Genomic DNA, 11,786 nt, shown 5'->3' on the forward strand with positions numbered 1-11,786 from the left:
TGTAGGCAGAGTCATGTAGACAGAGTCTTGTAGGTAGAGTCATGTAGACAGTCATGTAGACAGTCATGTAAACAGAGTCATGTAGACAGTCATGTAGACAGAGTCATGTAGACAGAGTCATGTAGACAGTCATGTAGACAGTCATGTAGACAGTCATGTAAACAGAGTCATGTAGGTAGAGTCATGTAGACAGTCATGTAGACAGTCATGTAGGTAGAGTCATGTAGGTAGAGTCATGTAGACAGTCATGTAGACAGAGTCATGTAGACAGAGTCTTGTAGACAGAGTCATGTAGGCAGAGTCATGTAGACAGTCATGTAGACAGTCATGTAAACAGAGTCATGTAAACAGTCATGTAGGTAGAGTCATGTAGGTAGAGTCATGTAGACAGAGTCATGTAGACAGTCATGTAGGTAGAGTCATGTAGACAGTCATGTAGACAGTCATGTAGACAGTCATGTAGGTAGAGTCATGTAGACAGTGTCATGTAGGTAGAGTCATGTAGACAGAGTCATGTAGGTAGAGTCATGTAGACAGAGTCATGTAGACAGTGTCATGTAGACAGAGTCATGTAGACAGTCATGTAGACAGTGTCATGTAGGTAGTCATGTAGGTAGAGTCATGTAGACAGTGTCATGTAGGTAGAGTCATGTAGACAGAGTCATGTAGACAGTGTCATGTAGGTAGAGTCATGTAGACAGAGTCATGTAGGTAGAGTCATGTAGACAGAGTCATGTAGGCAGAGTCATGTAGACAGAGTCATGTAGACAGTCATGTAGGTAGAGTCATGTAGACAGTGTCATGTAGGTAGAGTCATGTAGACAGAGTCATGTAGGCAGAGTCATGTAGACAGAGTCATGTAGACAGTCATGTAGGTAGAGTCTTGTAGGTAGAGTCATGTAGACAGAGTCACGTAGGCAGAGTCATGTAGACAGAGTCATGTAGACAGTCATGTAGACAGAGTCATGTAGGTAGAGTCATGTAGACAGTCATGTAGGTAGAGTCATGTAGACAGAGTCATGTAGACAGTCATGTAGACAGAGTCTTGTAGACAGAGTCATGTAGACAGAGTCATGTAGGTAGAGTCATGTAGACAGTCATGTAGGTAGAGTCATGTAGACAGAGTCATGTAGGTAGAGTCATGTAGACAGAGTCATGTAGACAGAGTCATGTAGACAGTCATGTAGACAGAGTCATGTAGACAGAGTCATGTAGGCAGTCATGTAGACAGTCATGTAGACAGAGTCATGTAGGTAGAGTCATGTAGACAGAGTCATGTAGGTAGAGTCATGTAGACAGAGTCATGTAGACAGTCATGTAGACAGAGTCATGTAGACAGAGTCATGTAGACAGTCATGTAGGCAGTCATGTAGACAGTCATGTAGGCAGAGTCATGTAGGTAGAGTCATGTAGACAGAGTCATGTAGGCAGAGTCATGTAGGCAGTCATGTAGACAGAGTCTTTTAGACAGAGTCATGTAGGCAGAGTCATGTAGACAGTCATGTAGGCAGTCATGTAGACAGAGTCATGTAGGCAGAGTCATGTAGACAGTCTTGTAGACAGAGTCATGTAGGCAGAGTCATGTAGACAGAGTCATGTAGACAGAGTCTTGTAGACAGAGTCATGTAGACAGAGTCATGTAGGCAGAGTCATGTAGGCAGAGTCATGTAGGCAGAGTCATGTAGACAGAGTCATGTAGACAGAGTCTTGTAGACAGAGTCATGTAGACAGAGTCATGTAGGCAGAGTCATGTAGGCAGAGTCATGTAGACAGTCATGTAGGCAGAGTCATGTAGACAGAGTCTTGTAGACAGAGTCATGTAGACAGTCATGTAGACAGAGTCATGTAGACAGTCATGTAGACAGAGTCATGTAGACAGAGTCATGTAGACAGAGTCTTGTAGACAGAGTCATGTAGACAGAGTCTTGTAGGCAGTCATGTAGACAGAGTCATGTAGACAGAGTCATGTAGACAGAGTCATGTAGACAGAGTCTTGTAGACAGTCATGTAGACAGAGTCACATGGGTAGTCATATATGCAGTCACATAGGCTGAGTCATGTGGGCAGTCATGTGGGCAGTCATGTAGGCGGTTACCAATAATTATATAAAAGTAGCATTATTTATATGCAATATTGTGGATTATGATTCCAACCACTTATTAGATAATTGCATCATGACTAAATGTAATTACATGGTTTCATAAGATAGGAAGCTACAGTCAATTCTAATTTACACTACATACAATAGAGTGTGCCAGTATAAATATGTCCCTTTGTACCAGAGAAACAGGGGTCTCCGTGACATCCTCAACACTGTGCTCTATCTCTTTGACAATGTCAGAATGTTATTGGTCACACAGGATGATAACTTTGTTAGAGATAATTAAGTGAGACAAACAAAGAAGATCTGACCAGGACACTAATACACAGTGTGCTGGCTTTCTCCAATGATTACCATACCTAATACCCAGATTGTCACCAACTCTAATGTTCAATTGTCTCTAGGTTATATATAGGATTTCAATTAGTGTGTGCGACTTGATCAAAACTGACTTGGGTAACAATTACGACATATAACGTGTGACCTGACATCAGGATGGTGTTATTTATTGAAGAGATATCCCCATGTACTCGACTGTTGATTGTCTATGTTAAATATAGAGCTTGATCTCACTACAGAATTAAACTGTGTAGCAGAAACATACAAAAAGTGGCGAGTTTCTCCTACAACTCTGTCTTTTTTGTCTCCCCAACAACAGTCAGTGTTCTGTTGTGTAACTTAGGAAGTTCATTGGTTATAAGATTAAACAACTCAGCCTTTTTAAGGTTTCATCTTGCCAACAATATTCAGTGTTCTAGCTGTCACATATCTTCGAGAGTTTCACCTTTATGACACCATCTATTGCTTATTTCCACCCCCAATAATACTCATGTATTACATCAGGTAACTTTGAGAGATAATGTTTTCACCTTCATGACACCGCCTATGCTACATTCGATCCTGCCAACAAGAGTTAGTATGTGTTCTGTCACATAACATGGGGAAACTAGCTAAAAAAGAATTGACTCTGAATACTCTAGGACTACAGTCATGGACAGAAAATTGATTGCGCACTGTATGACTCTTTTATCCTTTGTAGGGTCTCCATGCTGTTCTTGCAGTTTGACAGAACTTTGGGAAAAAACAAGCCTTAAATGACTTCCTGATAGACAGTTGGGACTATTAGTGTGTAACGAAGTCATGCAGCATTTCAAACCTAGCGACCTTGTCCCCAGAAGAAATGTGAAAGTTAATTTCAGCAATGTATGCAGTAAGCGACATTTTTTCCGACAGCTTAAAAGCTAAATCATGATGACATATAGCCAGACTTACAATTACAGCGCTTGAACTCACGTCTGGAAGTAAGCTTTTCCTGAGGTTTTTCTTCTGTCTCTCTGTGTTAACCATTTCCCTTTTTTTGGCTATTTGTTCCACTGGAAAGATATAGAAGATATTTCAAATGTGAATGAAAAACACCCAGTATTGATTAATGCTGTAGTGTCTTTGGAATGAAAGACATAGATATTTTGGAATAATCTTAGAACCCATTTTTCAGTAAGTTCCTATAGACATAAAGAAAGCCACAAAGTCTTTCAAAAATAGATTTTACTTTCCTTGTTTACAAAAAAAATAAATCAATCATTTTAAACTTTTATTGTCAAAAAGAACATATAGTACAATCTGAACCACAGGGACTAAATGATACAACATTTGTGACAATACCCTGTGGCCCAGAACAACTACCATTCCGATGTTTGAACTGATCATACCTTTTTTCTGTCAATAAGCGACAAACAACTTAAAATTTAAACCATCAAGCATAGAATGCAACCACAATACCTAGGTTTGCACAGGCTTTAAACGCGTCAATGTTACTCATTCACTATTTCTATAAAGTAAGTTTATTTCACATTATCAAAATAGGCAGTCTCACAGAATAGACTAGATATGATGATACAGTCCGAGATATCTTATAGTAGACATGATGATACAGTCTGAGATATAGATATCTTATAGTAGACATGATGATACAATCTGAGATATCTTATAGTAGACATGATGATACAGTCTGAGATATAGATATCTTATAGTAGACATGATGATACAGTCTGAGATATAGATATCTTATAGTAGACATGATGATACAGTCTGAGATATAGATATCTTATAGTAGACATGATGATACAGTCTGAGATATCTTATAGTAGACATGATGATACAATCTGAGATATAGATATCTTATGGTAGACATGATGATACAGTCTGAGATATAGATATCTTATAGTAGACATGATGATACAGTCTGAGATATAGATATCTTATAGTAGACATGATGATACAATCTGAGATATACTGATATCTTATAGTAGACATCATGTTACAGTCTGAGATATAGATATCTTATAGTAGACATGATGATACAGTCTGAGATATAGATATCTTATAGTAGACATGATGATACAGTCTGAGATATAGATATCTTATAGTAGACATGATGATACAGTCTGAGATATCTTATAGTAGACATGATGATACAGTCTGAGATATAGATATCTTATAGTAGACATGATGATACAGTCTAAGATATCTTATAGTAGACATGATGATACAGTCTGAGATATAGATATCTTAAAGTAGACATGATGATACAGTCTGAGATATAGATATCTTATAGTAGACATGATGATACAGTCTGAGATATAGATATCTTATAGTAGACATGATGATACAATCTGAGATATAGATATCTTATAGTAGACATGATGATACAGTCTGAGATATCTTATAGTAGACATGATGATACAGTCTGAGATATAGATATCTTATAGTAGACATGATGATACAGTCTGAGATATAGATATCTTATAGTAGACATGATGACACAATCTGAGATATAGATATCTTATAGTAGACATGATGATACAGTCTGAGATATAGATATCTTATAGTAGACATGATGATACAATCTGAGATATAGATATCTTATAGTAGACATGATGATACAGTCTGAGATATAGATATCTTATAGTAGACATGATGATACAGTCTGAGATATAGATATCTTATAGTAGACATGATGATACAATCTGAGATATAGATATCTTATAGTAGACATGATGTTACAATCTGAGATATAGATATCTTATAGTAGACATGATGATACAGTCTGAGATATCTTATAGTAGACATGATGATACAGTCTGAGATATACTGATATCTTATAGTAGACATGATGATACAATCTGAGATATAGATATCTTATAGTAGCCATGATGTTACAGTCTGAGATATACTGATATCTTATAGTAGACATGATGATACAATCTGAGATATAGATATCTTATAGTAGACATGATGATACAGTCTGAGATATAGATATCTTATAGTAGACATGATGATACAATCTGAGATATAGATATCTTATAGTAGACATGATGTTACAGTCTGAGATATAGATATCTTATAGTAGACATGATGATACAGTCTGAGATATAGATATCTTATAGTAGACATGATGATACAGTCTGAGATATAGATAACTTATAGTAGACATGATGATACAGTCTGAGATATAGATATCTTATAGTAGACATGATGATACAATCTGAGATATAGATATCTTATAGTAGACATGATGATACAGTCTGAGATATAGATATCTTATAGTAGACATGACGATACAGTCTGAGATATAGATATCTTATAGTAGACATGATGATATAGTCTGAGATATAGATATCTTATAGTAGACATGATGATACAGTCTGAGATATAGATATCTTATAGTAGACATGATGATACAATCTGAAATTAGTACCAATATCAATATATTACAGACTTAATTAATATTTTATTATTCACGAGAAATTGTTTCTGTGGAAACTTGACCGATGGCACTTATAGTATTCTATTTAGGATGATAATGGTGTATCAGATGAAACATGTCCATCATAAGATCTGCGATAATATTTACACTATGGTATCAGCTGATTGTTTATTGTTTTCACCCCTAAATATAAAAAAAAAATAGGTCAAAACAATAGCCAAGTCAAAATATGTCAGGAACTTATATCAAAATTCAACTCAATATTACATGTATTGTCAATTTTTGACATATAAGGAAGGTTCTGGACAATCATAATCCTATAGGTTCTATAACTTGGCAAGAAATTATGGCCCAAAAACAAACTACAACCTCAACTTTTGTCACAGGACAAAAATGACATAATACTCTGTGGTATTTCTTAGCGGGACATAAAATGCATTGCCCTGTACATATGACTCGAGTAGTAGGATATCAACATTTAGACTATGATGGCACAACTCCCATCCTAGATAGGATCTTCTGGATCACCATTACAAAGGTAGGACTGATACTCCACGGGGACAGGGCCATGAAAATCAGCCAGCATTACTCCCAACATTAGTACTTCTCAAAAGACTATTCCAGCATCGTCTGAGAATCTGTCCATCACATTCTGGTAATGCTTCTAAAATCTAAACTAATCCCTTCAACATTAACACTTGGGAATTCTAAAATCATTACTTTGTTGATCAAAACCATGTAGTGCATGCATATCTTTTTGCTAAATTTTCAATTCAATAGAATTTCAATAATAATATATCATTACAGAATTGTGTAAGGAAACATGTGTTATCTGTGATGTGTAGACAAGGAGATCAGATGGGATGAGAGGGTGCTTGTACTGTTAGATACACTCGGGCGATACCAGCCTCATTGGTTAAGTTCCCCACTCTCTACTATAGATCTACTGTCAGGCTAATAGCTCCCTAGGACCTGACCAAGTTCAGCAAAGCCAACATCAACTTCATACCAGAAAAACTGATCAGTTAAGCGCACTTTAACACCTTCAGCCAACGTGCATGGATCTGTTCTAAACAGACTAAAATTACCTACTTCCTATAGTGGCAGAAATTCTACAATTCCGTTTCAATCGTACAATTTACACAACAAAGTATCCCCTGCTGGCCAAGTCTCTAAAACTCAGGTTAAGTGTCATCAGGGAGTAATGGTGGAAATAATCTACTAAGAACTAAGGCACAATAAAAAAGATGTCTCCTGTTGCCTACCGACCCTACTTTTCATGCCTAGATACTTAACTTTTTATGGGAATTCTCAAAGAAGAAGCACTGTTAAAATCATAGTCACCTTTCTACTATTGGTGGTGGTTAGATGAAGCCGAAAAGTAAATATAAAAATTAAAATGATCACTCAGTTTACAGCAAAATGATTACCCAGAGTACAGCAAAATGATTACCAAGAGTACACGAGTACCACAAAACGATTACCACGAGTACAGCAAAATGATTACCAAGAGTACAGCAAAATGATTACCACGAGTACAGCAAAATGATTACGAGTACAGTAAAATGATTACCACGAGTACAGCAAAATGATTACCACGAGTACAGCAAAATGATTACGAGTACAGCAAAATGATTACCACGAGTATAACAAAACGATTACCACGAGTACAGTAAAATGATTACCACGAGTACAGCAAAACGATTACCACGAGTACAGTAAAATGATTACGAGTACAGTAAAATGATTACCACGAGTACAGCAAAATGATTACCACGAGTACAGCACAATGATTACCACGAGTACAGTAAAATGATTACCGAGAGTACAGCAAAATGATTACGAGTACAGCAAAATGATTACCACGAGTACAGCACAATGATTACCACGAGTACAGCACAATGATTACCAAGAGTACAGCAAAATGATTACCACGAGTACAGCACAATGATTACCACGAGTACAGCACAATGATTACCACGAGTACAGCACAATGATTACCACGAGTACAGCACAATGATTACCACGAGTACAGCACAATGATTACCACGAGCACAGCACTATGACGAATCCATACTTGCTTACCTGGTCTCTATTTCAGAAGGAGACTAAACAATTCTGGATCATACATTTAGAATTGAATTAAGAGTATTTTTTGTTAATATTTTGAAAATCTAATAATTCCAACAGAAACAGCAGCTGGAAAAATATCAAGGTATTCAATTGTCTAAAGGAGGGATATGTTCTTTCCCAAGACCTGAAAGTGTAAGAAAAAAATGCAAAAAAGAAATTTTGGAGGGATGATATGTTTTTCAACCATTGTTTAAATTGAACCAAAAAAATAAATTCTCAGATAAAGCAAAAGGATAAATTTTAAAAGTGCAGCCCATCTGGAATTAATCAAAAAAGACAACACAGTATGTAACTTTAGAACCTACCCATGGGTTGTATTCACCCGTGGGTTGTATTCACCCATGGGTAGGTTATCTGTGTGGCATTCATACCCCCATCTTAGACACGATTCTTTATCTAAAACAAGTCTTATAGATGTACAATTTGGAATTTACTGATTATCTAAAATGTTTAGATATGTACCATTTTTTATACGTGTATATGTACATTTATTAACTTACCTTGTTTAATAAAACAGCCATATTTAATTCAAATTTGGTGTTTGGTTGTTTATTTTTAGTTGTAGTACAAGTCTAACAAGCTTGGTAAGAATAGGAATTATTTATAAATAACTTTAATGAATTTAGCCAGTTATATAACATCCATGTCCATTTTCTTCAATATAAAGGAAATGTTACTGTTATAAGGAGATACATTTCACAACACGACTTGTCCAATGTAGCAATACAACATCCCTATAAACATACACATTAAAATATTACTTCTTAGGGAGTAAAACAGGCATTCAGGATTTTTATAATGTCTAAAAACTAAACTTGCTACTGGGAGAAAAAATGGTAGCAAAATTTTGGTTCTAGTATAGATTAGTGGAATCTAATTTATAAAACCCCCTTTTTAGTAACATGAAGCACGTTACAATGGTTTCAATAAGGGACAAATCAAAATACCGGTATTTTAACAACTGATGTGCACCCTGGTTACTGGGAAGATATGAAGTTTTACCCGAAGGTATCATATTTCCTGAGGGCTTGCCCAAGGAACCATGATATCCGAGGGTAAATAAACCTTCATATCACCCTGTAACCAGGGTTGTAATTTGTTTATTATAACAAATAATAATAATGTTACTCAAAAATAAAATCAAGATAAAATAACACTTTTATTACAAAATCATGTGATTTTTTGTTTGGCTACTACAATGTAATATATTCAGTGATAAATCTTTATTTACATTTATAAAAAAAAACCCAAAAGAACAAAACCTAGAGGATATAAGTGTTATAAGATGCACCACCTGTAGAACAAAACCTATTAGTCCCATCACCACATAAGTTATTTGAGGATGAAATTTTTTGTAGACACTATAATATATGTTCACTACTGCCATTCCTGGTACGGTACATTTTGATGGTTGATCTTTAACCAGTAGTAGTAAAATCCTTTCTGCATTCCCCATACACCACTCTAACATTGTTGATATCTACCAATGTGTATTTAGTTCATACACAAGATAGTTCTCTACTTAAGTCACAACCACACAGGTACATGTAGTAACGTAACAGCGTTTGTCACTTTTGATTCCTTTTCAAAGGTGACAAAATATATACAACAGTCACTACTGCTGTTTGAGTTTTTAAACTAATTAAATACACACAGAATATACTGAAATACAAACAAAATTCACTCCAATATTCTCACTAGATACATAACATGGCCATTAGGTGTGATCAGAGAAAAAGTGATTCAAGGGAGGTAACTCATTTTCAGTTTTAGTCAGAAAAAGCCTAACTTCCTACCATCAACTGTATTGTTATCCATAAATCTATACAATACATGTACTATAAAACAATCGCATATACAGATAAATAGAAAGAATGTTTCAACTGATATCTATTATATTTATTTAGTTGAGGAAATGTCAGACTCGCATGTCAAATTATAGCCACTGTCAGTTTGTAGATGTATACCGAAAGGGAATTGTCATGAATCAAGAGAATTTTTATGAATCTTTTAAGTATAATATAATATCCAAAATGTCTAAAATTAGTTATATTCAAATTTGAAGCACATAAAAAGCATACAGGTCCCTTCTGAATAAACTTTTTTTTTCAGAAATTACCATTTTATCTGTCCTCAGTTCTTCTGGTCATCATATATAGTGTCAGATTACAAATTGTCAATAGATACAATCACTATATAATAGATTTGTAAGTAGATTAATATCACTGTAGATAACATCATTAAAAGAAAATTAAATGTCTGGTTCTAAAATTTGGACAGCTTGTAGAAATTGGAACCCTTTTTCAGAAATTTAGAAATTTATATTGATTTTCTGGATGTAGACTTGTAGTACATGTTTCAGCTTGGTGACTATAAATAGATTGTACTAAATAAGTTGCATCCCAACAATTTTAAAATAGCAGTAAGTTTTTACAATTAATTGATTATGGGTCAGAAGTACAGTTAGTATATAATTTAAAAAATTTGATCTTGATTATTAACTCACCTGGTCCAAATTAAGGACCAAGGAGAGCTTATGCCTTACCATGGCTGAGGGGCGGGGCAAAAGGGAGCACAATCTGGCTTAATAAAATTAATATTACTACAAACGACTTCTTGTACTTTTGAAACCACTGAGTTTCCCATCCCTACCCATATATAGTACTGTTTGGCATCAAAAGGTAAAGCTATTAACAAATTGAACATGAACATTATTTTGTTTGGTGTATGGTCAAATCAACCAAAAGTGAGCAATACAGGTCTTCTGGGCATCTTGTTTGAAATACATGTACAATATTGGTACCAAAACTGAATCCATTTGACAACATTTTGTTTCAATTCTTATGAATATCAAATTTCTTATTGACCAGCAAAGAGTGAAAAAGTTTTTTTCGAAATGGCATGATAATCTATCAGCCAAGAACTTAATTTCTACACTCTTGGTGTATTTGTAAAACCATATACAGAGTATTTGTCATTAATCTTCACCAAATTTTAAAGGAAAACATGTGCCTTTAATATGAAAATTTTCATGATAGGACACTGGCAGTAGGATCCCTTCATTATGGAGTGTAACCATCTAATGTTCCATTGAAAATAGGGAAGTTACCAAGAAAGTCTTCCAATCATGTCTTTATAATGTAAATGTTAATATGATCTACAGGAATCAGATGTTTATACGGCCATCTAACATCCGCTTTTATTTTCCTGGTCTAAATAGATGATCATCATAAATAAATGGATTATCATTATAACTAAATAGATTATCATTATAACTAAAATAGATTATCATTATAACTAAAATGGATTATCATTATATCATTATAACTAAATAGATTATCATCATAACTAAATAGATTATCATCATAAATAAATGGATTATCATTATAACTAAATAGATTATCATTATAACTAAATTGATTATCATTATAACTAAATGGATTATCAGATTATCATCATAACTAAATGGAATATCATTATAACTATATAGATTATCATTATAACTATATAGATTATCACTATAACTAAATAGATTATCATTATAACTAAATAGATTATCAGATTATCATCATAACTAAATGGAATATCATTATAACTATATAGATTATCATTATAACTAAATAGATTATCATTATAACTAAATAGATTATCATCATAAATAAATGGATTATCATTATAACTAAATAGATTAATTATCATTATAACTAAATAGATTATCATCATAAATAAATGGAATATCATTATAACTAAATAGGTTATGATTATAACTAAATAGATTATCATTAT

Source organism: Pecten maximus, chromosome 1 (genome assembly GCF_902652985.1).
Source record: "Pecten maximus chromosome 1, xPecMax1.1, whole genome shotgun sequence".
NCBI lineage: Eukaryota > Metazoa > Mollusca > Bivalvia > Pectinida > Pectinidae > Pecten > Pecten maximus.